This window comes from Lygodium microphyllum, chromosome 8 (assembly GCF_053477565.2).
Source record: "Lygodium microphyllum isolate KBCC chromosome 8, Lygodium_microphyllum_v1.1.10, whole genome shotgun sequence".
Classification (NCBI taxonomy): Eukaryota; Viridiplantae; Streptophyta; class Polypodiopsida; order Schizaeales; family Lygodiaceae; genus Lygodium; species Lygodium microphyllum.
Genome location: NC_141142.1, coordinates 4,802,399 through 4,830,353, shown reverse-complemented (window position 1 = coordinate 4,830,353; position 27,955 = coordinate 4,802,399). Strand labels below are relative to the sequence as shown.

Sequence of the window (27,955 nt, the reverse complement as noted above, 5' to 3'; positions counted from 1 at the left end):
TGTTTTGGATAGGTTGGAATGGTTTTATTAAGCTCATGATGTTTATTAGTAGAGATGTGAAGTTCTGTTGATGTTCTAATATGTTCTGATTGGTCCTGATTGGTTCTGTTTTGTTCTGTTTTATTCTGTTTTCTCTCTATAAGAAAGGATGGAGTATTGATTGATAGGGTTTGAGATTGTTTGAAAGCTTATTGAGTGATTTCTTATGGTTTGGAATGGTTTTGGTATGAGTTATGTGGTTCTGATGCTTTCTGTTGACCTTCTGTAACTCTCTGATGAGCTTCTGTAGACCTTCTGTATGCTTCTGTATGCTTCTGTATGTATTCTGTTGGATGAGAGAGTAGCTTGGAAAAGTTTTCTAACCTTGGAAAGAGGTGAATACAAGTGCAAAAGAGCTAAAAGAAGTCAAAGAAGGAGCTGCTGAAGACTCAAGTAAAGACTGGAGTGAAGTGACAGTGGTGAGCTACGAAAGGACACTGTAGTGGCTCTGATGCCTCTTCATATCAGACATACCTCTTGGGAGGGGTATCCACGACCTAAGAAGGATTATTGTGAGTGATTATGAGAGATTGTAGTGAGGATATGATGTATTATTGATGGAGAGAGAGAGAGAGAGTCAGAGATAGCCAATTCTACTAAAACAGAGTGATTGTATATGAGAGATTGAGAAAGGAGACTATGAAGACATTGAAGATGAATACTATGTGATGTATTTCCATTCAAAGATGGGTGTATTCCTTTGCTTTCTTTGTTCTATTGATGGATTTTATGAAGATATTGAAGAATATGGTTGATTCTATCAAATCTGTGGGAGATCTACATGATGTTGCATGAAGATTTGTTGTGCCTGGTGTTCTTTTCTTCATTGTGATCATATAAAACCTAATAAAAAAGCTTGTTGATGTTACAAGATAGATTTTCTTGCAAGAGAATTCCCTTTTCCTTGGTGTTCCTCTTGGGGCTCCATGTTTTTGATGCGCAGTCGGGGAAACTTGCCATCAACAAGCACTAGAAGAGACTGAAAATGAAGGAAATGGCATTGCCAAGAAGAGAAGAATTCAATGGATATTTGTAAAGTTCCTTCTTCCACTGAAGAGTTGGAATTTCCCATAATCAAAGCCACTTTCCACAAGAAGTTCATCCCACAATGGCGGAAACACATCACCATCATGATGCATGCTCTATGTGTTGGACAGTTTCCTCTTCCTGTTGAAGCAGCAGAAACTTGCATCTTGGTGGCAAACTGTTTGGGAACAAACTGAAGAGCAGAAACAGAGAGAATAACCATACATGGAAGATTCGGCATTCATTGAGAAGTTTCCAGACATCATCAAGTGGGAGATTGTGAAGAAGCTTCAGGAGTCTTGGTTTGTAGAGGTTCACAAAGACAAGAAGGAAAAGAGTTGAAATTTGTTCGTAGATACTCAACAGCAAGATACATGGGATGCTTGGTGCACTGATAATCTTCTGTTTGTTCAATTGGCAACTCACTGGAAGTTGGTAGACAGAGTGTTTTTCACAACATACACTGTTGAAACCATCAGAAGCTGGCATTACTATGATGATGGCACCACCACAATGCTCAGACTTACGCATTTTGACACCTTCAGAACCGAATACCTTCCTCTGTGCAGTGGCATGAAAGCAAAATTCAGAGACGTTGAAAAGGAAGTAGAAGAAATATTGGCAAGAGAGTCCTCCAGAGACTGAAGCCTTCTGTTAACCCTCTGTGGAGCACTAACAACATAGTGGAGCCAACCCCCTGATGAATAACGCAATAAAGAGGCAAGCGTTAGAACGAGTCCAGAGGTACATAAGAAAAGAGAAAGCAAAAATCAAAGCTGAGAACGAGCTCGCAACAGAAGACGCCTTTGACGCCCTTGCGGAACTCTTTACAGAAGTTCCAATGGCACATCAAGCCCTTCCTCCTCCTGCTAGAGGTCCACTTCCAAGCCAGATCCGTCCTGGAAATATTGATGACAGGCCAGCGAATGTAGTCCCATTGCCAGTTTTTAAGGGAGAGTACAATGAAGACCCTGATTTTCATGTAGCAGAGTTTATGGTAGCATGTGTGGCTAACAATGCCAGAACCCCTGAGCATTGGTTAGCAATATTCCCCGCCACTTTCAAGGGCGCGGCGTTTCAGTGGTATAAGAGACAAGCAGCAGGAACTTTTGGCACATGGAACGACCTGAAGTTGGCCTTCCTCACTAAATTCAGGCGTGAAGGTTTTGAAGTGCGGATGCGAGAGGAATTTATGAATTTAAGTCAGTCCTCTAGAGAAAGAGTAGAAGCTTATGTCTCACGAATGAAATCCATCCTAAAGAGATGGACTAACCATAATCTAGATGATGGCATTCAGAAGGGGGTGTTTCTCAGAGGATTACAACTAGAAGTCCGTAAGTTTGTGGAGCTGCAAAGACCAGCCACACTGCAAGCTGCAACAGAAGGTGCAAGACTAAAGGTTTTGAAAAGCGGATGCGAGAGAAATTTATAAATTTAAATCAGTCCTCTGGAGAAAGAGTAGAAGCTTATGTCTCACGAATGGAATCCATCCTGAAGAGATGGACTAACCATAATCTAGATGATGGCATTCAGAAGGGGGTGTTTCTCAGAGGATTACAACCAGAAGTCCGTAAGTTTGTGGAGCTGCAAAGACCAGCCACACTGCAAGCTGCAACAGAAGGTGCAAGACTGTACGATGAAGTGGAAGCTAGATTGGCGATGAATCCAGGAAGAGGAGTCCTACCTCCTCTGATGCCAGAAATGATGTACCCACCAAATGCAGTCCCAGGGACTATCCCCTACCCCTACCAACAGATGCCCCTAGTATCATAGTACAGTGCACCAAATCCACAGTCTGCTACAATCCATGCCTCAAATGATGATTCAACCACAACAACAATGGTCCCAATCAATTTCCCCAATGCCAAATCAGCAGCAACAGTGGAACCCTACCAACTGGAGCCAACAACCAACAGTTCAAACAAGAGCTCTGAATCAGAATCAGAACAGAGACCCTTCTGCACCAGCCCAACCTGTTTATGCAGTGATTACAGAGACTCCTCAAAACCCTACTGCCAGTACCTCAGGAGGAGAAAGCTTAAAGGATTACTTATCCAACTCAGTTGCAAATATCAAAAAGGAGTTGATGGATGTGATTACAGAGCAGTTATAGACACTGAAAGTGAATACTGCTAGCATATCCAATGTAGCAGGAGCAAGAAGAGATGTGATGCGGTCAAATACTTGGTGTGGTAAGTGTCATCAAGCAAGCCATTTAGCCACTGAATGTACACAAAAACCAACCATTCCTGGAGCTTTCTGTTCCTACTGTTTGCGGAAGAACCATACAGAGGATATTTGCTCTCTGAAGGAGATGCATGATAGGAAAAGAAAGGAAGAAAACGCAAGATTCAACTTGTTGGAATCCAAAATGACAACACAGGATATTGGACCCAAGCCTAGAGAGTTTGGTCCTAATTTCGGTCCCAGGAGGTTTCCCTCACAAAGTTACAGAGGAAGACAATCTGGCGGTGGTCAGAGATCAAAAGTGGAGTGTTACAGATGCGGAGAAAATGGACACATTTCACCAAATTGTCCAAATCCCAGAATGTCAGTGGATTACAAGCCCTTATGCAGTCGATGCAAAGGAGAAGGCCACACTACAAAAGACTGTCCAAGCCCAGACCCAGTAAAAAACAGTGCTACTGATAGTCCGGCCAAGGCCCAAGAGCCTACCTCCAATTTAGTGGAATTGAAAGTTGCTGCCATCACGCGTGCAAAGAAGAAGGAACCACCTATCCAGAAAGAAAATAATCCTCCTGCCAGAACAGTGAAGTTCAATCTTCAACCAGAAGAACGGAACAGAACAGAGCCTGACAGTGCCGTACAGAGCACTACAGTGCCACAGGGAGTCACAGAGACAGTTCCAGAGACAGGACCAGAGGTCCAGGGGATAGAAGAGGAGGAGGTGCCACAATGGCAGAAGAGGTTCCCATGATACCCTGTTGGAAGAAAAACGGAAAATGAAAATGGGTGTTGCCCCATTCCCTAACCGGTTAGAGAAGCTAGTGGATCCTATTAAGGAATACGATCTGGTCAGAGATCTAGATACCTTTAAACCAAACCTCACATTCCAACAATTATTGATGCTGTCTCCCAGTTGCCGAAAAAGGTTCAAAAGTATACTGACAAGAAGACGTGGCTTAAGGATTGCTCCCTCAACAGCAACAAAGTCCAACAAACCTCGAGAGCCTGTAAAAGAAGTGGATGTGGCTAACGCCTTCCTAGATCCGGGTACCCCAGAGACTGGCGTGTGGATAGAAGACTGCTTTATTGCAAATGCACTGATTGATGGTGGTTCATCAGTGAACATTATGACGGATGTGACAATGAAGAATCTAGGCCTACAAGGTGTGCAACCAACCCAATGGCTCATCAGACTGGCGGATCAGAGTAGAATCAAGCCTTTGGGCATTCTCCCATATGTGAAGACTACAGTAGCCGGACACGATTATTGGCTAACCTATCTGGTGGTGAAGCCAAACTCTTATGGTACATCCTACCCTCTGTTTTTACTAGGCAGACCATGGCTTTTTGAAGCCAGAGCAAGGACGGATTGGTTCAAAGGAACCTTGACCTTGGGTAGAGGACCCAACAAGGTGGTGCTGAAGCTATATGGTGCTCAAAAAGGACATGGATCCACCTCCTTGGAATTATCTTCTGACTCCCCTAATGAGGCTACAGATGGCACATCAGCGGACGAAGATGCTGTCAAACAGATCCTTCCCAAGAAAACAGTGGCACGTTCCTTAACAGTGGATACTGTAAGCCAACTACCAAAAGATGCCAAGCCATTGTCAATGGGTGAATACTTCCTACCTGAACCAGGAACGATTTCCGAAATCACTTCTGACAGTGAGATAGAAGCATGGATGTACTGCTCTCTCTGTTACATGGCCATAGCAGAGCCAGAGACAGAGGCAGAAGATGAAACAGAGAACCTATTCTTCTCTTACAGAGCTCCTACAGAGACAGCCAGAGACAGAGCCAGATACAGAGCCAGAGACAGAGACAGAGACAGAGACAGAGACAGAGCCAGAGACAGAGACAGAGACAGAGACAGGAGAGGAAGGAGATGATATGGAAGAAGAAGGTTATGAAAGCGAGATGGAAGAATCTATCCCACCTAAAGGGGATACATATGAAGAAGAAGTTCCAGAAGCATTAGAAGCAGACAAGCTCATGTTGTGGGACAGAATGGCGAGGGTAACATTTGGTCTGGTAAATGGATCTTCTCATATGCAAAATCTTTATAAGAAATGGATTAAGAAGAATAAACCGTCTTTCAGCAATGGCTCTTGCCGTCCTCAACCATCCTTGCCAAGAAAAGATGATGATGATGCACCGTGCCAACAAGCACCAGTCTCACAATTCCAACAGGCATTAGAAAGTCCCTGTTATGTGACATTCCTGGACGCGTCATCAGAAGATGAGTCTTCAAGCCAAGAGGTAACTAATCTTGAAACCAAACCCGAAACGGCTCTAATCCCATTTCAACATCTCAAGGAGCAACCTAAGTCTCCAACCAAGACGAAGAAGGATCATTTTCCTATCCCTTTCACAGACCAACTGTTAGACACAGTGGTAGGACATGAGCTTTATTCCCTCTGGATGGATTCAGTGGGTATAACCAAGTGCAGATAGCAGAAGAGGACCAATCCAAAACAACCTTCACCACAGAATGGGGGACCTACGCTTACCGAGTGATGCCGTTTGGACTCTGCAATGCCCCTGCTACTTTCCAGCGAGTCATGATGGCCGCATTCCAAAATCATCTGCACAACATTATTGAGGTGTATTTGGATGACTTCTGTGTCTATAGTTTAATCCGGGAACACTGGGGACATTTGGAACAATGCTTTGACCGATGCCAGGAGTATGGGATTTCCCTCAACCCCAACAAATGCATCTTTGGGGTCTCTTCTGGAGTTATGTTGGGCCACATTGTCTCTACATAAGGGATATCAACAAACCCTGCAAAGATCGAAAAGATCGCAGCTCTGATAGCACCCACCAACCTCAAACAGTTGAGGGGATTCCTAGGCCATGTGGGTTACTACAGAAGGTTCATAGCTCATTTCGCAACAAAGGCAACCTCCTTGCACAAGCTTCTGAGGAAAGATGCAGAGTTTATTTGGACGGAAGGATGTGACACAGCCTTCAACACTCTGAAGCAGTGTCTGATTGAGGCACCCATTCTGCAACCTCCTGATTGGACGAAAGAGTTCCATGTACACACTGATGCATCAATTGAAGGCTTAGGCACAGTTCTCTACCAAAAGGGCTCCTCGAAGCTGGATCAACCCATCTATTACGCAAGCCGAAAAGTCACTGATAGGGAACGGAACTATACAGTGACAGAGCTGGAGTGCTTGGCAATGGTGTTTGCCCTAGAGAAGTTCCGCCACTATCTGCTGTCTACCCACTTTAAATTTTATGTGGATCACGAGGCCCTATCCTTCCTAATGAACAAAGCAGACGTGAAAGAACGAATGATGAGATGGCTCCTATTCCAGGAGTTCGACTTTGAGGTAATTACCAAACCTGGTCGTTCCCATGTTCTGGCTGATCATCTGTCGCGTATCCCCCAAACTGCAGACGAGGAGCAGGATGATCCAGACCTCCCTGATGCTTTCATATTCTTGGTAGAAACTGTAACTCCCTGGTATGCAGACATTGCCAATCTGCTGGCAACCCAACAGTACCCTCCTGGTATTTCTAGTCGGAAAAGGAAAAAGCTTATGTTAGAATCAGTCCCCCTACGCCCTGCTAGGCGGCACACTGTACAAAAAAGGCAAAGATGAAGTGCTCAGAAGATGTGTTGCAGGAGATAAGATTGGGATTGTTCTGAAGGCTTGCCATGACGAGCCGTGTGGAGGCCACTTTGCAGGAGAAGCCACAGCCAGGAAGGCTCTACTAGCAGGATACTGGTGGTCTACCATCCACAAGGATGCCTATGATTACTGTAAAAGATGTGATGCTTGTCAGAGAATGGGAAAACCTACCAAGACAAGTGCCATGCCACTGCAACCTATCCTTCCCTTGAAGCCTTTTGAGAAGTGGGGCATCGACTTCGTAGGCCCAATCGATCCTCCTACCAGAAGAAAGCAGAACAGATACATCCTCGTATGTACGGATTATGTCACAAAGTGGTGTAAAGCTAAAGCCCTAAAGCGGGACGATGGTAACAGCGTGGCCCTGTTCATGTACGAGAATATCATCACCCATTTTGGCAGTCCCTTAGAGCTAGTAAGTGACAGAGGCACTCATTTCATTAATAAAGTCATGCAAGAGTTGACAGAGCTGTATAAGATCCGCCATCGCAAGTCCACTCCTTACTACCCCAGAGCCAACGGCCAAGTCGAAGTCACGAATCGCATCCTCTGCTCGATTCTGACAAGAACAATTGCCGCACATCGTCGTGATTGGGATGATCGACTTACAAAGGCCCTCTAGGCGTACAGAACCTCCCATAAAGCAGCAACAGGACAAACACCCTTCCAGCTGGTGTATGGTACAGAAGTTGTTTTCCCTGTTGAACTGGAATTGCCCTCTTTGCGAGTGGCTATCAAAGAGCGTTTGGGGGATGATGATTCATTGCAACGCCGTCTCCTGCACCTGGAATGATTGGACGAAACTCGCAGGATGACTCTACAGTGCATGGAAGCCACACAAGCTCGACGCAAGGCTTACCATGACAACTTCATCAAGCACAAGGAGTTCAAAGAAGGTGATTTGGTCCTAGCCTATGATTCACGATTTGGCAAGTTTCCTGGCAAGCTTCAACAACGGTAGATGGGCCCATATAAGGTACTTGCCGTCAACCCTAATGGCTCTGTCCAAGTGCAAACCATTGATGCCTCTGATGATCCCTTCCTGATCAATGGATATCGCCTGAAGAAGTACTTCCCTCCTTGGGGATCTTAACAATCACGGTCACCTGATCATTTCCCTTGTTGGCGTGGCACTATACTTCTTATGATGCTACTTCTGATAGCCGTTCTTCAGCCACTTCTAATGAGGTGGACGCAACCCTCTGTCCCCTCAACCCCATCTTCCAGCCCTGATCTCTTATCCTCTATTTTCCACCAGTGGCAATGGCGAGGTGGGTTCTGATAAGTGGTATTTCTACCATTCCCTTGCTTAATTCGAAAGAAAAATATATATATATACATATCGATCATGGGAGAAAAGGACTTCGGTCCCTGTCGTGCCAACCTATTCTTCGAAAAAAAGTGGAGACACCCTCGGGAATAGGGAAAAACAAGAAAAACAAATCTGTTATGGGAGAAAATGAAGAAATTCCCTGTTATAGCAAGCCTCGCTCCAAGAAAAGGTAGCAAACACCCTTGGGCGGGAAGCTGGCTGTGGAAAAGGTGGCAACACCCAGCAGTCCAGAAAGTGGATTCATCAATTAATATCCCCAGGATCCAGTTCCAAAGTTGCCTCCCTTGGTACGCTGTGTCCTCGGTCTCTCTGCAGAGTGTCTAACTATCCTCTAGCAGACGCCATGTTCCTATCTAACCCCACGTTCGATCTGATGGCTGCCTCCCTGGATACGCCTCTTCAACAACAGACGACGCGATCTTCATCGACAAACAATTGAGTGATGCGAGCTTTCATCCTCACCGGATGGGGAAGTGAGTATGGGTTGCCCTCTGTAACTTTCAACAGAGCGTGAGACAGAGGGTGGGGCGAGTGACCAGTCTTTTCCCTTTAAATCAAATGAGAGGTGAGAAGTGTGAATGAAGTGTTGCACGTACGGGATGGGCCTCTCAATGCACAAAGCACAATTTGTTTCTGTGCACTGTACCATAAAGCTCCCTGGCCTTCCTTCTTGCACCGTATACCGGCACAGGGCGGGATGCACAATTGCACCATAAAATGCGCACAAGACATACAACCTTTGCACAAGTGACCGTGAGGATTACATCAACGGGTTTCAGGACATGGTTGCCCTCTGTATCTTTCAGCAGAGCGTGAGACAGAGGGTGGGCTGAGTGTGACTGGAGTTTCTTCAATCATTTATCGAGAGGTGAGATTGAGGGACGTTACGACACTTGGAGTCAGGTACGTTCCCGTTTCCCTATGCACCCACGGGGTGGGTCTCTGTCATCAACACAAGGCACGTCACCCTATTCTGTACATTGCACTGTAAGGCTCCCTTGCCTTCCTCCTTGCACTTATGCCAGACGGGTTGGACACACTGATGCACCATCAACTATGCACCCTGGCATACTCCCTCTGCACCATCCCCTTTGTCGATTTCTAAACCGGGTACGAGATATGGGTTTCAATCATTCTTCCTCGAGTGATATTAGTCATGGGACGAGTGACAGTTCTTTCATTCCATTTGAGTGACTGCGAGTTGAGTGCAACATTCCTCATCATCGACAACTTTCCTGCGATTCCTTCAACCAACTACCTCCTTGGGTGCTGCCGCATGGTCCCTGCTATGAAGGATGTGTGCTGTGAAGATGCCTTGGCACCTCCTGCAGCAGCCGACAACGACACAGGACGTGCCATCGACAATCAACCTTGATTCTCGACAATATGGGCCAAGTTTTTCTAACCCTCCACCTTCTGTTTCTCAGTGACGTTAATGTTTTAAGTGTGGGGACGTTCGTGGTTGGTCTATTGAGAGATCCTAGGTCCCTATTGCTCGGTTAACCCTGTTCATTAAGGTCTTAAGTATGGGGACGCGTCCCTGCGCGTCTACATTGCATACCCCTCTGCATATGCCTCAACCTGCTAATGCCTCTCTGCCATGCCTTGCTTTTACCCTGATGGGGTCCCTTCTCGCCCACCCGTCCACTATCACCCCTCCCTTGGGGCTGTTCCTCCTCCATTTCTCTTTTTCCCTTATTTTGCTGTGTTTTCATGTGAATGCACCCTACGTTCAGTGGACTTCCAATCTGACTTAACAAACCTGTTCCTCCCTTTGAATTAACCATTTGTCCTTTTTACCCACCCCTGTTCTGGTGCACGGTTCTCGAGTTATTAATTTTTGAAGCATTTTGCGCACATTAGCCGGTTTTCCATGTGAACGCGCTTTGCTTGCTTCGGAACTGTAATCTGATGTCATAGCCCTGACAACCATTTTCTCCCTGATATTTTTCCTTTTTACTCCGTGTCATTTTGATGTACGATTTGTCCAATATTAATTTTGCGGTTTTTTAAGACTTTTTCGTGCGTCTTTTTAACATTTTTCCATGTGAACTTGCCCGGTTTGCATCGGAATTCCAATTTGATTTGACAGTCGTATCCACCCCGCCTTCCCCCACCTTTTTCCTTTTTCCTCCATCCTATTTCGCCTTCTGGATTTTTTATTATTAATTTTTCAATGTGTTTTCGGATGTATTTTTGGTGTTTTTCGCATGTGACCCCTCCTACTTCCGCCGGAACTGCGTTTCGACATGACAACCCTGTACCCCCCCTTCCTACGGACATTTTTCCTTCTTACTGCATATCATTCCGGCTCGCAGTTCATCCAATATTAATTTCCGATTTCATTTTCGGGTCTGTTTTTTGGGTTTTCCCCACGTGAACGCGTCTTATCTTAGTCGGAACTATGTTTTGACGTGATAGGATTGTCGGGCACGTCTTTCTGCACATTTTTCCTTTTTCCTGCACCTCGTTCCGATGCACGGATCTTCCGATATTAATTTCTAATTGCGTTTTTGCACCCGTTTTTTGTGTTTTTCACATGTGAACGCCCTTTACCCCCCCCCCCCGGAACCCCCGTTGCACGTTTCCTCTGTCTTTCCCCTGCCGTCCTGCCCAATTTTTGTTTTTATGACCTTTCATTTTGATGATCGGATTGGGATATATTAATTTTTCTTTATTTTTTCGTGTTTTCGCGCGACTCGTCCTGCACGTGAACGCGCCCGTTTTCGATTTCAAGTGTCTCAACACATCCGGGTCGCGTCCGCGTGCCTCGTGCCGCCATCCCGGCGCTATTTCGATCCCGTCACGGCAAATTTTTTTACCCCGCCCCGCGCACGCGCCAGGGACGGGGACACGTTTTTCTTTTATAGTAGCCATTCCCTCCCCTGGGCACCCCGTGGTCCCCCTACCCCTACCCTTCCCCTATGGGCACCCCGCCTATTCCCACCCCTAGGCACCCCCCCATGGGCACCCTTCTCCAACCCCCCCCCCCCACACCCTTTCACCCCCCACCCCCTGGGCGCCCTCCCCTATCCCCCCCACCCCCACCTTTCTCTCTCCCCGACTCCTTCCCCCCCCAACCACCTCCCTCCCTCCTCCATCTCCCTGCGTTTCCGTTTCCTCATCTCCACCTCCCTATCCTTTCCCTCCTCCTCCTCATCTTCTCCCTCCTCCTCCTCTTCTTCTCCCTCCCTCTTCTCCCCTGGCGCTTCGTGCTGCGCCCCCTCCCTCTTCTCCTTGCTGGGCGGCCCCTCCCTCTGTCCCCCGCCTCTAGCCTCGTGGGCCTCTCCTCCACGCCCTGCCCCCCTCCTCGTGGGCCTCTCCTCCACGGAGCCTTGCCGCCCCCTTCTCGTGGCGCCCGTGGCCTCCTGCACGCCTCGTCCGCCGCCCTATGGCCTGGCCGCCATTCGTGGTGACGCCGCATGTCCCTGCTGCCCTCGCCTGTGGTGACACCGTCTGTGCCCTGCTACCCCCTCCTTCGTCCTCTGTCCGCCGCCCCGTCACCCCTCCTCATTGCGCCCCGTGGCCTCCTGGACGCCGTCTCCGCCCGCCATCCGCTCCGCCCTATCCGCCGTGACACCTGCCTGGCCGCCCCGTGGCCTGCTGGGCTTCGCCCTCTGCCGCCCTTTGACCGCCGCCATCCGCCTTCACTGGGCCTCCTGGCCACCCCTACCTGTCCTCCACGTGCCCCACCACCACCCCCCTGCAAGCCCCCCTTCCCCCCCAGGCACACCAAACCCCCATTCCCCATCACCACCCCACTGCAAGCCCCCATTCCCCCCATCCAAGCCCCAATCCCACCCCACCAACCCCATAATCCACCTTACCCCTTCTTAAGCCCCCCTTCCCCTCCAGGCACACCCCCCTGCAAGCCCCCATTCCCCCCACCCAAGCCCCAATCCCACCCCACCAACCCCACAACCCACCTTACCCCTTCTTAAGCCCCTGTTCCCCCCGCAGAAACCCACCAGCAGAAACCCCCTATAAACCCCCCTTTCACCCGCCGAAACCAGCAGCACCAACAGAAATTCATGAACCACATAGAAACCCGCAGGCATCTCTTCTCAGCCCCTTGACACACGAACGTGTGGTTGTGTTCGTGTTCGTGTGCGGAAGTCCGCTAGCGTCTGTTCACGCGCAGGGACGCGCGTTAGTTGGTCCATGAGGTGGTGTGCAGCCGGATGTTCACACGCAGATGACACGCAATTCCATTCCTGGGTATATACCCGGATTTTTAATTCCAATTAATTCCAAAACCCGAAAACCCTAAAAATACATTGAAAAATTAAACAAAAATCACTTTAAATTCAAAAAAAATTATAGAAAAATCTTGAAAATTTTCCAATATTTTTGCAATAAATTGCCATATTTTTCTAAACTGCAAATTTCAGAAAAAAAAATTCAGAAACATTTTAAAATTAAAAATTCTTTTCAAAATACCCAAAAAATGAAAAAAAATCATTAAAAATGGTTTAAAAATTCCAAATTATAAATTCCTAAAAATTCCATTAATATTTTTACTTATTTTTGGACTATTTTTTAAGTTAAAAATGATGTGTTATTTTATTCTATGATTATTTTATGGTAAAAATACTTCATTAAATGCTAAATTCATTAAAAAACCTCTTTCATTCCAAACACAAACTGAAAATTTTAGAAACATCCAGATACCTTGGTTCTTTTTGGATTGCTGACCTACATTTGGGATTGAGAACTGCGCATTCATTGCATATACATACACCCACTTCCAAGTATTTTTTCCTTTTATAATTTTTATTTTTCTCGCTATCCCAAAATCCACGGTTAATTTTTAACATGAACCCTAAACACCACCATGGCACGCCCGCTCGCGCCTAACACACCATTTTATAATAAAAATCAACTCGTCGTTCACTTAACACGCGCTAAGTGCGCTTAAGAGACACTTTACTATTTTTAATTAAAATGAACCAGTCATCACAAAAGCACGCGCTGGCAAAAAAAACGCTCCACATCACCTTAATTTTTAATAAATGAATTTGCATTTAGAGACCCAGTTTGGGTATCGAAGTCCGGGATTCGGATTAATGCACCGCTTCAACCTAATAATTGATAATTAAAATTTTAAGAGGAACCACCGTTTTCTTGATAAGGTTTATCACTTAATAAAAATTCACCCATTTCTTAATAATTTATTAAAATGAACCCTTCATTAAATTAATTCCCAATCACTGCACTTATTTCCCCTTTTTAATGAACTCGTTTCGTGGGATGGATACACGAAGTCTTTGGAGTTGTCTCCATGGTCAAACCTGATTATCAAAGTTGTGGTCATGATATGTGTGGGTTGTTGTTATGTTTTGGTTCAGTTTCTTTGTTACGGTTAAGGATACGGTGTGTAGTTTTTTTTCTTTATTGCTTGATACGGGAATTTGGGTGTTTGCATGTTGCATAGCATGAAGCTTTCGGTCGCATAAGTGTAGAGGTCATGTCGAATTTTTTCTAGGCTGTGGTTTGCTTGGGGATAGTTGGTCGAGTCACGTTTTACCACTTTGGTTGATATCTTATCCTTGGTTTTTGTATGTTGCTTTGCAGACATTCTCTTTGTTTGTCTGTGTTTGTGGTATGTGTGTAACCATCTGAATGGTACCCTCTCGTACTCCTCCCCTGATTCAGTATGTTCCTTTGGCTGTCCATGATTATTCTTTGTTACTGGATTCGGATGTTGTTACTAAAGCGGCCTTGTCCAAGTTCGTGAGCCTGTCTTTCCCACTGGTTCCAGATGATCCTTCCCTTTGTAACGAGTTTTTAACCTCTTACAGTAAGAGGTATGGTCCAGTCCGTGATACTACTGTTCTTCTGACACCGAAGAGTCTAGGCAAGGCTCTTGGTCTGTCATATCGTGGGGAATCTGTCCCTACTGCCAGACAGTTGTTTACCAATGATGATATTTTGAAGCTGTTGCAGAAGCAGACTCAAGATGTTCTTGATCCAAAGAAGGTCATTACCACATCAGGAGCGGGTGTTTCCATGATTTCCAATCCCTTATGGAAACAGATATGTCAATTCCTTGAGGACAGGTTCATGCTTGCAAAATCCCCATCTCATTATCTTTCCAAGGAGTTGTTTACAGCTTCCCGAATGATTTTAAAAGGCATAACCATTGATTGGAGTACCTACCTCCTCTCCAAGATGGATCACCACTTTATCCGAGCTACTCGAGGAAATGTGACTAATGTTACATTTGGGTCCTTCCTCTATGTCTTCTTGCTACATGCTGCCCCTGCAAAGAAAGTTTCTTTACCTCCAGTTGATCCTCCAGAAGTTCCTCCTCTGCCTCATAATAAAGATGATGAAGTGATAATTGAGGATGATGATTCTTCTCCTCCCCTGGTCATTCAGAGAAAACGCCTCAAGAGGGTGGCTGATTCAATGTCTGTTCCTCCAGTTCCAGTGACAATTCCTGCCCAATCTTGCAGCAGCTTGCATGCATTCCTTCAGACGCCAAATCTTTTCAGAGCCCATAGAGATGGGATACTTGACCTTAATATTCCTTCTGTTCACCGCCTAGTAACAGGAGATGCTATTCCGTTCCTGTGCAAGGATATCCAGAGTTCTATTGAACTTTCGATGACTGCTTGTATCCAGCAATTATATTCTTCATTTTATGATGAAGTTCAGCAGTCTAAGGAGGAATTGAATAAGACCATTACTGAGTTAGCCTCTGCTCAGGAGAAATTCTCTGACCTTTGTACGCAAATGGAGCAACAGACTAAGCTCGTAGATTCTCAGAAAGCTGAAATTTCCAAGTTAAAAGCTGAGTTGGCAGAAGCTAGGTCTTAAATGGTTGCTGTAACCGAGGAGAGGGATAAGTTACAGGAGGAGAGTCAAGAGATAAAGGAGGAGATAGCTGCCCAAGCAGAGAAGTTGAACTCCACCACAGCTATTTTAGACCAGAGCAATGCTCAAATCCAGCAACTCAAAGATCAGTTGGCTCAGTCTCGGTCTAATACACAGAGTCCTATGCAATCAGTTTCTCTTTTATCCCCTGCAGACTTGGCAGCTCTTCAAAGACAGGCTACTTTATGTCCCTTATTCCAGGCCAAGGTGGAAAGATTGCAATCTCGCATGGATTTGTTATGGTCTTCTTTTGAGCAGTATCAAGAATATGTTCCACCAGATCATTCCTTTTTTGTTCATTATCAACAACAGAAATTGGCCTTCTATATAAAGCTTTCCACGATGGATTTACCTATTCCAGAGGATGGATGGAGTGGGGCCTGGTCATCAGATTTGCTAATAGAAGTCGTAAGGATGGTTTTTGAAGACTCTGTCACTCCAGATACCATGCTTCTGTCCTACATGTATTTGAGGGGTGATTTACTGATTCCAGATGATGAAGATTTGGCTTGGTATGTCGGAGATGTGGTATTGCAAGCTTCTTTGTATGTCCGACATTTGGAGTTGAGGATTGATGAGATGTTCCAAGGATATTCTTCAAAGGTGGCTGAGTGTCCTGAGTTTTCATAGCACACTATGGTTGATTCTGTCATTTTGAATCACCGTCAGGTCAAAGCTTTAGCTCATGCTCAGAACACTAACCAACTAAGGGTGGATCTTTTAGCCTATCTCTCCAATAAACCCCCATTTGATACTTCTTTCTTTGAAGCCTATCATCGTAGATCAGCTTTAGGTCAGTCCTTACCATGCCTAACTCATTATCAACAAATGGCTCATAGGTATGATGCTTATATTTCCCTTTTTCAATCTAACCCAAAAGTCATTTTACCCCTTCTTTTCCAACCTCAAGGATCTCCTCAAATTCCTATCTTTACCCATTGTTCTTTTATTGAAGATCGAGTTTTTCTACCTCCTGATCCTTGTCCTTCCCCATCCCCTGACATTCTATCAATTTTTCTTGCTTATCTTTTAACGCCTTTCTTAACAGAATCTCCTCAATTTTCAGCCAATCCATCTTTAATCCATTCTTCATTTTATGATTTTGCCTATTCATCACTTCATCCTCTTTCATTAGTCCCTCTTCCGTCTCCTAACACTTCTATTCCTAATCCTCCTCAGTTGGTTAGTGGGTATCCAGGATTTGATCAGAAGATTCTTCGAAGACGAGGCTGGAGTTCAAATGATTCCCTTACTGGACCTCAAATCAATTGGCCATTGATACCAGGAGAATGGATAAGTCCTAGTCAGGCTTATCAGAATTATCTGTATTTTGCTCAGCAGTATTCTCAGTCTGCAGATCCTTCTGTGCGCTTAACTGCTCATTTTACTTGATACCTGGCGTATATGCATAGGCATTCTCATAATGATTCAAAGCCTATTCCAAAGTTGTGCATGAATGTCAATGTGAGCATTGATTCCCAGCAACTGGATGTATTGTACTTTCATGCCCTCTGTTTGCCTAGCAGGTACCTTGTCCTGTTGGAAAGGATGTGCTGCCTTCAGTTTTTTCAGAATCCTCCCAAGACATTTGTAGATGAATCTTTATCAATGGATCGTTTTCGAAATCACCAATCTTTCAAGAGGGATCATCTTCATTGATACCTTTGCCATGTATGGTGGATGATTTTTAATGATAAATCTCTCTTTTTGGAGGAGTCATTCAGATGGTTGTGTTGTGTGTAGTGTTTGTGTTGTGGGTTAATTTATGTGATAAGATCGTGGTGGTTGTCTATTCGATTTACTTTCGTGCAAGCTATATCTTTGGAGAATTGTGGTGATGGTGTTGCTAGTTGGATAGTTGAAGATGCTGATGCAGAAGCAGAAGAAACCTCTTATATCCTTTACAAGTTTGTTGTGATTTTCAGTTTGATAAGAAGTGTTAATGTATAAAGGGTTTTCCTTTCGTTGTATTCTTTATATCAGATACAGGTTATAAGTTGGAGTCGCGGTTGGATGGACTGTTTTTGAAAATTTATTGAATATCAAAGTTGAGCTTTTGAATGAACTTGTATTTCCTTTTTCCTGGGTCGCGAGGACGCTTCCTTATTAAGTGTGGGGATATGTTGAGAGTTGAAATGACCTATTTTTTAGCTGATTTTTGTTGTTTTTGAGAGTTGAATGGTTGATTTTATGAGATGATTGATTGGTTTGGAAGTATTTTGAGAGTGTTTTGGATAGGTTGGAATGGTTTTATTAAGCTCATGATGTTTATTAGTAGAGATGTGAAGTTCTGTTGATGTTCTGATATGTTCTGATTGGTCCTGATTGGTTTTGTTTTATTCTGTTTTGTTCTGTTTCCCCCTATAAGAAAGGATGGAGTATTGATTGATAGGGTTTGAGATTGTTTGAAAGCTTATTGAGTGATTTTTTATGGTTTGGAATGGTTTTGGTATGAGTTATGTGGTTCTGATGCTTTCTGTTGACCTTCTGTAACTCTCCGATGAGCTTCTAATGAGCTTCTATAGACCTTCTGTATGCTTCTGTATGTGTTCTGTTGGATGACAGTGTAGCTTGGAAAAGTTTTCTAACCTTGGAAAGAGGTGAATACAAGTGCAAAAGAGCTAAAAGAAGTCAAAGAAGTAGCTGCTGAAGACTCAAGTAAAGACTGGAGTGAAGTGACAGTGGTGAGCTACGAAAGGACACTGTAGTGGCTCTGGTGCCTCTTCATATCAGACATAAACTTTGGAAGGGGTATCCACGACCTAAGAAGGATTATTGTGAGTGATTATGAGAGATTGTAGTGAGGATATGATGTATTATTGATGGAGAGAGAGAGAGTCAGAGATAGCCAATTCTACTAAAACAGAGTGATTATATATGAGAGATTGAGAGAGAAGACTATGAAGACATTGAAGATGAATACTATGTGATGTATTTCCATTCAAAGATGGTGTATTCCTTCGCTTTCTTTGTTCTATTGATGGATTTTATGAAGATATTGAAGAATATGGTTGATTCTATCAAATCTGTGGGAGATCTACATGATGCTACATGAAGATTTGTTGTGCCTGGTCTTCTTTTCTTCATTGTGATCATATAAAACCTAATAAAATAGCTTGTTGATGTTACAAGATAGATTTTCTTGCAAGAGAATTCCATTTTCCTTGGTGTTCCTCTCGGGGCCCCATGTTTTTGGTGTGCAGCCGGGGAAACTTGCCATCAACAAGCACCAGAAGAGGCTGAAAATGAAGGAAATGGCATTACCAAGAAGAGAAAAATTCAATGGATGTTTGTAAAGTCCTTCTTCCACTGAAGAGTTGGAATTTCGCATAATCAAAGCCACTTTCCACAAGAAGTTCATCCCACAATGGCGGAAACACATCACCATCATGATGCATGCTCTATGTGTTGGACAGTTTCCTCTTCCTGTTGAAGCAGCAGAAACTTGCATCTTGGTGGCAAACTGTTTGGGAACAAACTGAAGAGCAGAAACAGAGAGAATGACTATACATGGAAGATTTGGCATTCATTAAGAAGTTTCCAGACATCATCAAGTGGGAGATTGTGAAGAAGCTTCAGGAGTCTTGGTCTGTAGAGGTTCACAAAGACAAGAAGAAAAAGAGTTGAAATTTGTTCGCAGATGCTCAACAGCAAGATATATGGGATGCTTGGTGCACAAATAATCTTCTATTTGTTCAATTGGTAACTCACTAGAAGTTGATAGACAGTCTTTTTCACAACATACACTGTTGAAACCATCAGAAGCTGGCATTACTATGATAATGGCACCACCACAATGCTCAGACGTATGCATTTTGACACCTTCAGAACTGAATACCTTCCTCTATGCAGTGGCATGAAAGCAGAATTCAGAGACGTTGAAAAGGAAGTAGAAGAAATGTTGGCAAGAGAGTCCTCCAGAGACTGAAGCCTTCTGTTAACCCTCTGTGGAGCACTAACAACATAGTGGAGCCAACCCCCTGATGAATGACGCAATAAAGAGGCAAGCGTTAGAACAAGTCCAGAGGTACATAAGAAAAGAGAAAGCAAAAATCAAAGCTGAGAACGAGCTCGCAACAGAAGACGCCTTTGACGCCCTTGCGGAACTCTTTACAGAAGTTCCAATGGCACATCAAGCCCTTCCTCCTCCTGCTAGAGGTCCACTTCCAAGCCAGATCCGTCCTGGAAATATTGATGACAGGCCAGCGAATGTAGTCCCATTGCCAGTTTTTAAGGGAGAGTACAATGAAGACCCTGATTTTCATGTAGCAGAGTTTATGGTAGCATGTGTGGCTAACAATGCCAGAACCCCTGAGCATTGGTTAGCAATATTCCCCGCCACTTTCAAGGGCGCGGCGTTTCAGTGGTATAAGAGACAAGCAGCAGGAACTTTTGGCACATGGAACGACCTGAAGTTGGCCTTCCTCACTAAATTCAGGCGTGAAGGTTTTGAAGTGCGGATGCGAGAGGAATTTATGAATTTAAGTCAGTCCTCTAGAAAAAGAGTAGAAGCTTATGTCTCACGAATGAAATCCATCCTAAAGAGATGGACTAACCATAATCTAGACGATGGCATTCAAAAGGGGGTGTTTCTCAGAGGATTACAACCAGAAGTCCGTAAGTTTGTGGAGCTGCAAAGACCAGCCACACTGCAAGCTGCAACAGAAGGTGCAAGACTGTACGATGAAGTGGAAGCTAGATTGGCGATGAATCCAGGAAGAGGAGTCCTACCTCCTCTGATGCCAGGAATGATGTACCCACCAAATGCAGTCCCAGGGACTGTCCCCTACCCCTACCAACAAATGCCCCTAGTATCACAGTACAGTGCACCAAATCCACAGTGGCCACAATCCATGCCTCAAATGATGGTTCAACCACAACAACAATGGTCCCAATCAGTTTCCCCAATGCCAAATCAGCAGCAACAGTGGAACCCTACTAACTGGAGCCAACAACCAACAGTTCAAATAGGAGCTCTGAATCAGAATCAGAACAGAGACCCTTCTGCACCAGCCCAACCTGTTTATGCAGTGATTACAGAGACTCCTCAAAACCCTACTGCGAGTACCTCAGGAGGAGAAAGCTTGAAGGATTACTTATCCAACTCAGTTGCAAATATCAAAAAGGTTCTGATGGATGTGATTACAGAGCAGTTACAGACACTGAAAGTGAATACTGCTAGCATATCCAATGTGGCAGGAGCAAGAAGAGATGTGATGCAGTCAAATACTTGGTGTGGTAAGTGTCATCAAGCAGGCCATTTAGCTCTGTTTTGTTTTGTTTTGTTCTGTTTTCTCTCTATAAGGAAGGATGGAGTATTGATTGATAGGGTTTGAGATTGTTTGAAAGCTTATTGAGTGATCTTTTGTGGTTTGGAATGGTTTTGGTATGAGTTATGTGGTTCTGATGCTTTCTGTTGACCTTCTGTAACTCTCTGATGAGCTTCTGTAGACCTTCTGTATGCTTCTGTATGTGTTCTGTTGGATGACAGTGTAGCTTGGAAAAGTTTTCTAACCTTGGAAAGAGGTGAATACAAGTGCAAAAGAGCTAAAAGAAGTCAAAGAAGTAGCTACTGAAGACTCAAGTAAAGACTGGAATGAAGTGACAGTGGTGAGCTACGAAAGGACACTGTAGTGGCTCTGGTGCCTCTTCATATCAGACATACCTCTTGGGAGGGGTATCCACGACCTAAGAAGGATTATTATGAGTGATTATGAGAGATTGTAGTGAGGATATGATGTATTATTGATGGAGAGAGAGAGAGAGAGAGTCAGAGATAGCCAATTCTACTAAAACAGAGTGATTGTATATGAGAGATTGAGAGAGAAGACTATGAAGACATTGAAGATGAATACTATGTGATGTATTTCCATTCAAAGATGGTGTATTCCTTTGCTTTTTTTGTTCTATTGATGGATTTTATGAAGATATTGAAGAATATGGTTGATTCTATCAAATCTATGGGAGATCTATATGATGCTGCATGAAGATTTGTTGTGCCTGGTGTTCTTTTCTTCATTGTGATCATACAAAACCTAATAAAAAAGCTTGTTGATGTTACAAGCTAGATTTTCTTGCAAGAGAATTCCCTTTTCCTTGGTGTTCCTCTCGGGGCTCCAGAGAAAGACTAAAAACGGAGCCTGCATGAGAGAGAAAGACTAAAAACGCAGACAGGACAGCCTGCAGGAGAGAAAAATACTAAAAACGGAGCCTACAGGAGAGAGAAAGACTGAAAACGCAGGCAGGACAGCCTGCAAGAGAGAAAAAGACTAAAAACGGAGCTTGTAGGAGAGAGAAAGACTGAAAACGTAGACAGGACAGCCTGCAGGAGAGAGAAAGGCTACAGCGATTGCAGACAGGAGAGAGAAAACTGTCAGGGCGACAGCTGGAGCCTGCAAACGCAGCAGTTTGCTGGCGTGGCTACCAATTTATAGAAAATTAGGGTTTCTAGATCCTCTCCCACCTAACTTTCTCGATCCGCTCCCCGTTTTAGGGTTTTGATGTCACAACTCTATAGAAACAGAATTTGTATCCTTTTTCATTAATTTATCTATATAATGATTTATTAAATTTATTTCCTTTGCACTAATTAGATATAAAGAAAAGTGCATTGGAGCTGGCCACTGATGAGTGGTCACAGGTTATGGTGGACCCACACGGTGGGTTAGAGAAAAGATAGTTCACACTTCCACCTATATGACCCGATTGGTCGCCTGTGACTAGAACTCACGCATATCAGGGTTAGACTCGCACACAGAAAGGATTGATGCCTTGAAGTGTGGGCTAGATCCACCAGAACAGACAGTTACAATCAACAAGATGGCATGATCATGAAATGCTTGTATAATGTGCATGTGTGGGCTGAAAGCTTGAAATGCACATTTCTTTGCATAGCAAAGTCACATGAAGATTCGGATACCATTTTTGCGATGTACACGGAAAAAGCTTTCATATGATACCCATATTAAGAGGGTCTCTAAATTCTAGGAGATCCCTAAATTTTAGGAGGTCCCTAAATTTTAGGAGCCTCGAATTAGCCTAAAAATGCTAGTCCTAAAAAATAGGGATGTCATTCTATAAATAGTAAGTTCTGTACTCTGACTGTGCTTACTAAATTAGGTTGTTTCTATTCTTGACAGTATTCAACCCAAAAAGGAAGGCCATAAAGAAGAGACAAGTGTCAAGACACTTGTCACACAAGTTTCCAAGTGTCCCACCACTTGTCACATCTCATGACATGCGGCTGGACACTTGTCTTGTGCTACTCCACTTTCCCCTTTTGTACTAGCTCTCCCCTCTCCTATAAATAAGAGCTTGTTTTTCTTCATTGAGTATCATTTTTCTTTGCTCTAAACTCATGTACAGCACCCACAGATAGCCAGAAACTGCCCCCATCCATCCCCATCATCATCCCCCACTTCTCCATTATCAAATTCCTCCATATTCCGTCTTCTATCACTGCTGTTTTACAAGACAGCAAGCCTGTAAATTCATTACAGCACCTCCTTCTTGAGCTCTTTCTTCCATTTTAGCTACAAGAAGCAAGCTCTATCCCTGTACTGCTGATCAACGATGGAGAAAGGCTGAATTCCCCTTTTTCTTCTCTCATACTGTAAAGAAATCAGTTCTTATCATTGCATAATAGATAATGCATGTGTGTTTGTACATCTTTGCATGATCTTGTGAGAGTGAGAATTACTTCTTCTCACTCTCAGGTTGATTGTAACTGAGCTCTTCCCTAAGGGACTTGGGTTGAGCAGAAATACATTCCTTCGGGGGGGGGGGGGGGGGGGGGTTGCCCATCTTCAACCCTCAATCTTGTCTCCATTACTTTTACATTTTTATGGCTGTAATTTTGTGAGTAATTTTCATTTTCAGCTTTAAGTGTTCATTCTCTTTTCTATTAAATCTCGAAAACAAGCAAATATCATAATTGTTAAGCATACTACGTTGTTCGGGGCGTTTACAGTGGTATCAGAGCTTTGGCTCGGTCCTCACCCCCAACACTGGTAGTGCTTACAACTATAAGTTTGTTTGTTTTCAGCCCTTGCATTGAGTGCGTGAGCATTTTTTTTTTCTTTAGTCTCAATGGATCAATCGAGTGCTATCCTTCAAGCCATTCAAAGTCTTAGAGAGGAGAATCAGCAAATTCGTGAGCAACTTCTCAAACTAGAAAAAGTTGAGAATCCCAAAGAATTCAAGGAAAGAAACCCATCTACTTCAAGGAGACAAAGCCATACCAATGAAAGGAGCCGATCAAGAAGTCCAACTACTTCTAAGAGGCAGTCCCATTCTACTTCAAGACAAAGAAAAAGATCGCGTCGAAGCTCATCCTCTTCTTCAAAGTCATCTGGTGCCTATTCTGATGGATCCTCTTCTAGTAATGAAGAGTCACACCCTTCTCGTGGAAGACCTCATCATCGTCAAAGGCGTCGACATTCTTCACCCTCGTCTCCATCTTCATCCCCATCAAGCACTTCATCATCTTCAACCTCAATATCCGAGCATGGACGAAGGCATAAGAAGAAGAAGAAGACTAAGTCACTATCTCAACTTGAAAAGAAGATCAAGTTCAGTATGTATGATGGTTCCCGAAATCCTGATCTTCTTCTGAAGTTTATTCGCCAATTTCAAATTTTGTATGGTCGTGACAAGTATAAAGAAAAAGAAAAGATTAAGTTTGCAGCTTTACATTTAACCGACTTAGCCCATACTTGGTGGACGGGGTTGGAATATGATCATGCTGCCCCAAAATCATGGCGGTCCTTTGTTCACCTGATACAAAGCCAATTTCTTCCTGTTCATTTCAAAAGAGATGTAAAAATGGAATGGGATCGGCTTTGGCAAAGGAAAAATGAGTCACTTGGTGACTATACCAAGAGATTTTGGGAGCTACTTTTGAAGGTCCAACATTTCAAGAAGATCAGCAGTTCGGAAAAGCTTAGGAAGTTTCAAGGAGGTTTGCATTTTAAACTTCGTACTGCTCTTAATCATTATCATTGTTCTAGTCTCAGGGAACTCATTGACCATGCTGAGACATGGGAAATGGAGCACAATGGCAACAAATCATTCCAAAAGAATGATAAGAAGAGAGTAGCTGATGATGAGGAGTATTCAGCCCCAAATGAAGGACAAAAACAGTGGCAAAAGCAGCCACCATCAAATCAAAAGAAGATGAAGCCTTATGCACCTCCTAATGCTCCTCAATTTCGCTCCAATCTATACCCACAAGCAAAGCAATTTTCCGAAGAAGAAAAGCAACGCTTCATGAAAGAAGGGAAGTGCTTTAAATGTGGACAAACAGGCCACATAGCGAAGCAATGTCCAAACAAGGGACAAAGCAAGGTTTCTGACAACAAGCCTAAGTCGCCAGTGAAAATCAATCCTATCAGTGATGTAGTTGCAAACACAACTCACACTCCAGAGACGCGCAAATTATTAAAAGCTTGGGGACAGTTGCAAGGTAAGCAAGCACTATTCTTGATAGATCTTGGGGCGAATGAAAATATCATTTCCTTGCAATTAGCTAAAGAGCTTGGATTAAAGAATGAAGAGATGGACACTCCGGCAGAAGTTCGCCAAGCTTTAAATGCTGATGAAGGTGACACAGTGAAGACTGTGATACCCTACATTGGCAAGCTCAAGTTTCAAATTCAATGCTACAGTGACGAAGATACTTTCTGTATCAGAGACCTTGATGGTTGCGATGTGATTCTTGGCATGCCCTGGAATCATAGAGTAGATTCAACCATCTTCTCTCAGAAAAAGAAGGTAGAACTCACCAACAAAGGCAAGAAGTACGAGATCCAAGCTGGAGTTTCTGGAGACACCATACCTATGGTAAGCCATATGCAAGTCTCTAGAGCAATTAAGGATTGTGTTCAATGTTGTCTGCTTTATGTCACTGATGTAAAAGATAATATGAATGCTAAAAACCAAGAGCAACTTCAGCTCTTGGATAAGTATAAAGATTGTTTTTCGGAAGATCTTCCTTATCAGCTTCCCCCAGAAAGGCCAGAAGACCATCATATTGATATTATTCCGGGTAGTTCTCCTCCTAATATAGCACCATACCGTGTGAGCCGTCCTCAACAAGAAGAAATCAGAAAGCAAGTCGAAGACCTACTCAACCGTGGGCTAATTAGGCCAAGTAGCTCACCATTTTGTTCACCGGTTCTTCTCGTTCAAAAGAAAGATGGCATATTCAGGATGTGCATTGATTATCGAGCCCTCAACAAAATCACTGTGAAGAATCGGTTTCCTATTCCCAGAATTGACGACATTTTGGATCGTCTAGGAGGCTCAAAGGTTTTCAGCCGCATTGATCTAAAGAGTGGTTATCATCAAATTAGGGTAGTACCACAAGATGTACACAAAACTGCTTTCCGCACTTCATACGGTCTTTATGAATTCTTGGTGGTTCCTTTCGGATTAACCAATCCACCAGCCACCTTTAATCGAATGATGGAGCGCATCTTTAGAGAGCATCGACAATATGTCGGTACTTTCTTTGATGATATTCTTGTCTTTAGCAAGAATGAAGAGGAGCATCATCAACACTTGGAAATTGTTCTACAATTACTACAACAAAATCAACTCTTGGTAAATGGTAAAAAGAGTGAATTTTTCATGCATAAAATAAATTACCTTGGGCATGTCATCTCTTCTGAAGGGATTCAGATGGATCCTGAAAAGATCAGAATAATCCAAGAATGGCCTCATCTTCGTGATGTACATGAGGTGCGATCGTTTCTTGGCTTATGTTCTTATTACCGCCGCTTCATCAAGCATTTTGCACATATGGCTTCTCCACTTCATGACCTTACAAAGAAGAAGATCTCTTTCCAATGGAAGGAAAAAGAGAAGGCAGCCTTCACAAGGCTGAAAACAGCTCTTACTTCTGGACCTGTTCTTATCATTCCAGATCTGGTAAAACCATTTGTGGTGGAAGCAGATGCTTGCGGTGATTGTATTGGTGCAGTGCTAAATCAAGAAGGCCATGCCGTAGCCTTTGAAAGCCGCCGTCTAAATGATGTGAAGAAAAGGTATGACATTTATGAAAAGGAGCTCTTAGCAGTGGTTCATGCTTTAAAGATATGGAAACATTATCTTTTAGGCAATGAATTCCTTATTAAAACCGATCATCAAAGCTTGAAGTATTTCAAGACTCAAAAGCATTTGCAGGAGAAACATGCAAGATGGGAAAATTTCTTGTCTATGTTTCATTTTCAAATTATGTACACTCCAGGGAAACAAAATGTAGTTGCTGATGCACTTTCTAGAGTGCCTCGCATTGCAACTATTACAGTGGCTCATCATGAAGATTTTCAAACGATGAAGAATACTTATGATGAAGATACTGATTTTGCAGCAATTTGGTCAAATTTACAGCAAGGAGGTTCTCATCCAGATTATTCCATCAAAGATGGTTACCTTCTCATGAACAATCGCCTTTGTGTCACTCTTCCTGTTCGACAAAAGGTGCTTAAAGAAAGTCATGAACCCCCTTATGCAGGGCATAGAGGGAGGGCAGCCACTCTAAGTGCAATTGAGCGCTACTTTTATTGGCCAACATTACGAAAAGATACACATAACTTCATTGAGGCTTGTCTGGTATGCCAAAAATCCAAATATGATAGGCAGAAGATTCCAGGATTGTTGCAACCTCTTCCAGTGCCCAAAGATCTATGGGAATCTATCACAATGGATTTCATCTCAGGTATTCCAAGAACACCTCAAGGTCATGATATGATTTGGGTCATAATTGATAGATTCAGCAAACAATCACATTTTATTCCATGTCATAAAACATTGAAATCCGCACAAGCTGCAAGACTTTTCATTCAACATATCTTCAGATTACATGGTATGCCTTCTAAGATCATTTCAGATAGAGACTCCAAATTCACAAGTAACTTTTGGCGTGCTTTATTTGAGAATTTGGGAACCACTTTTAAGTTCTCCTCAGCTTTTCATCCTCAAACTGACGGCCAAACAGAGGTGATGAATCTCACTCTTTTGGATATGTTGAAAGCTTATGTTAGTGAACATAAGTCACAATGGGAGAAATATCTTCTATTATTGGAGTTTGCTTACAACAATACAGTGCACTCATCCACAGGGAAAGCTCCAAATGAAATAGTACAGGGTAAAGTGATTCCTCCTCCAATTATTCACACTAAATATAAGATTTTTGCTGCTGATGAGTTTGCTTCAGATTTAAAAACAACAATGGATCAAGTTCGAGCCACTATTAAAGTTGCGCAAGAGCGACAAAAGAAGCAAGCAGAAAAACGAAGAAGACCTTTGGCTTTTGAAAAAGGTCAATATGTCTTGCTAAAGTTTGATAAAAGCAGGCTCAAACAAGGTTCTGGTCAAAATTCATCTTTTCCAAAGCTCTCCAGTAGATACTTTGGACCCTTCAAAGTGATTGAGAAAATAAATGAAGTTTCTTATCGACTTGAGCTTCCTACTCATTGGAAAATACACAATGCTTTTCATGTAAGTTTGCTAAAACCTTACATAGGACCAGAACCAAAGGAACCCATTACTGAAGATCCCCCAGAAGTTGAAGAAACAGAGCAACTCTTGGAACCTGAAAAGATTTTGTTTCTCAAGGATCGAACCACGAGAAGTGGCCTTGTGACACGAAAATTCTTGCTAAAATTCAAGAATCTACCCACCACAGATGCACAGTGGGTAGATGAAAAATTCATGAAGGATTACCCAAATATTCTACAACAATATCAAGAAGATTTTCAGCTGAGGACAGCTGAATAAAAGCCAGAGGGCTGTCACAACTCTATAGAAACAGAATTTGTATCCTTTTTCATTAATTTATCTA

General features: G+C 43.4%; 1 protein-coding gene across 1 annotated transcript in view; it reads right to left on the bottom strand.

Moving 5' to 3' along the window:
• LOC148031920 (dynamin) overlaps positions 1-27,955 on the bottom strand; it is a 115,192-nt gene that overhangs the window by 15,792 nt on the left and 71,445 nt on the right. The window lies entirely within an intron of this gene.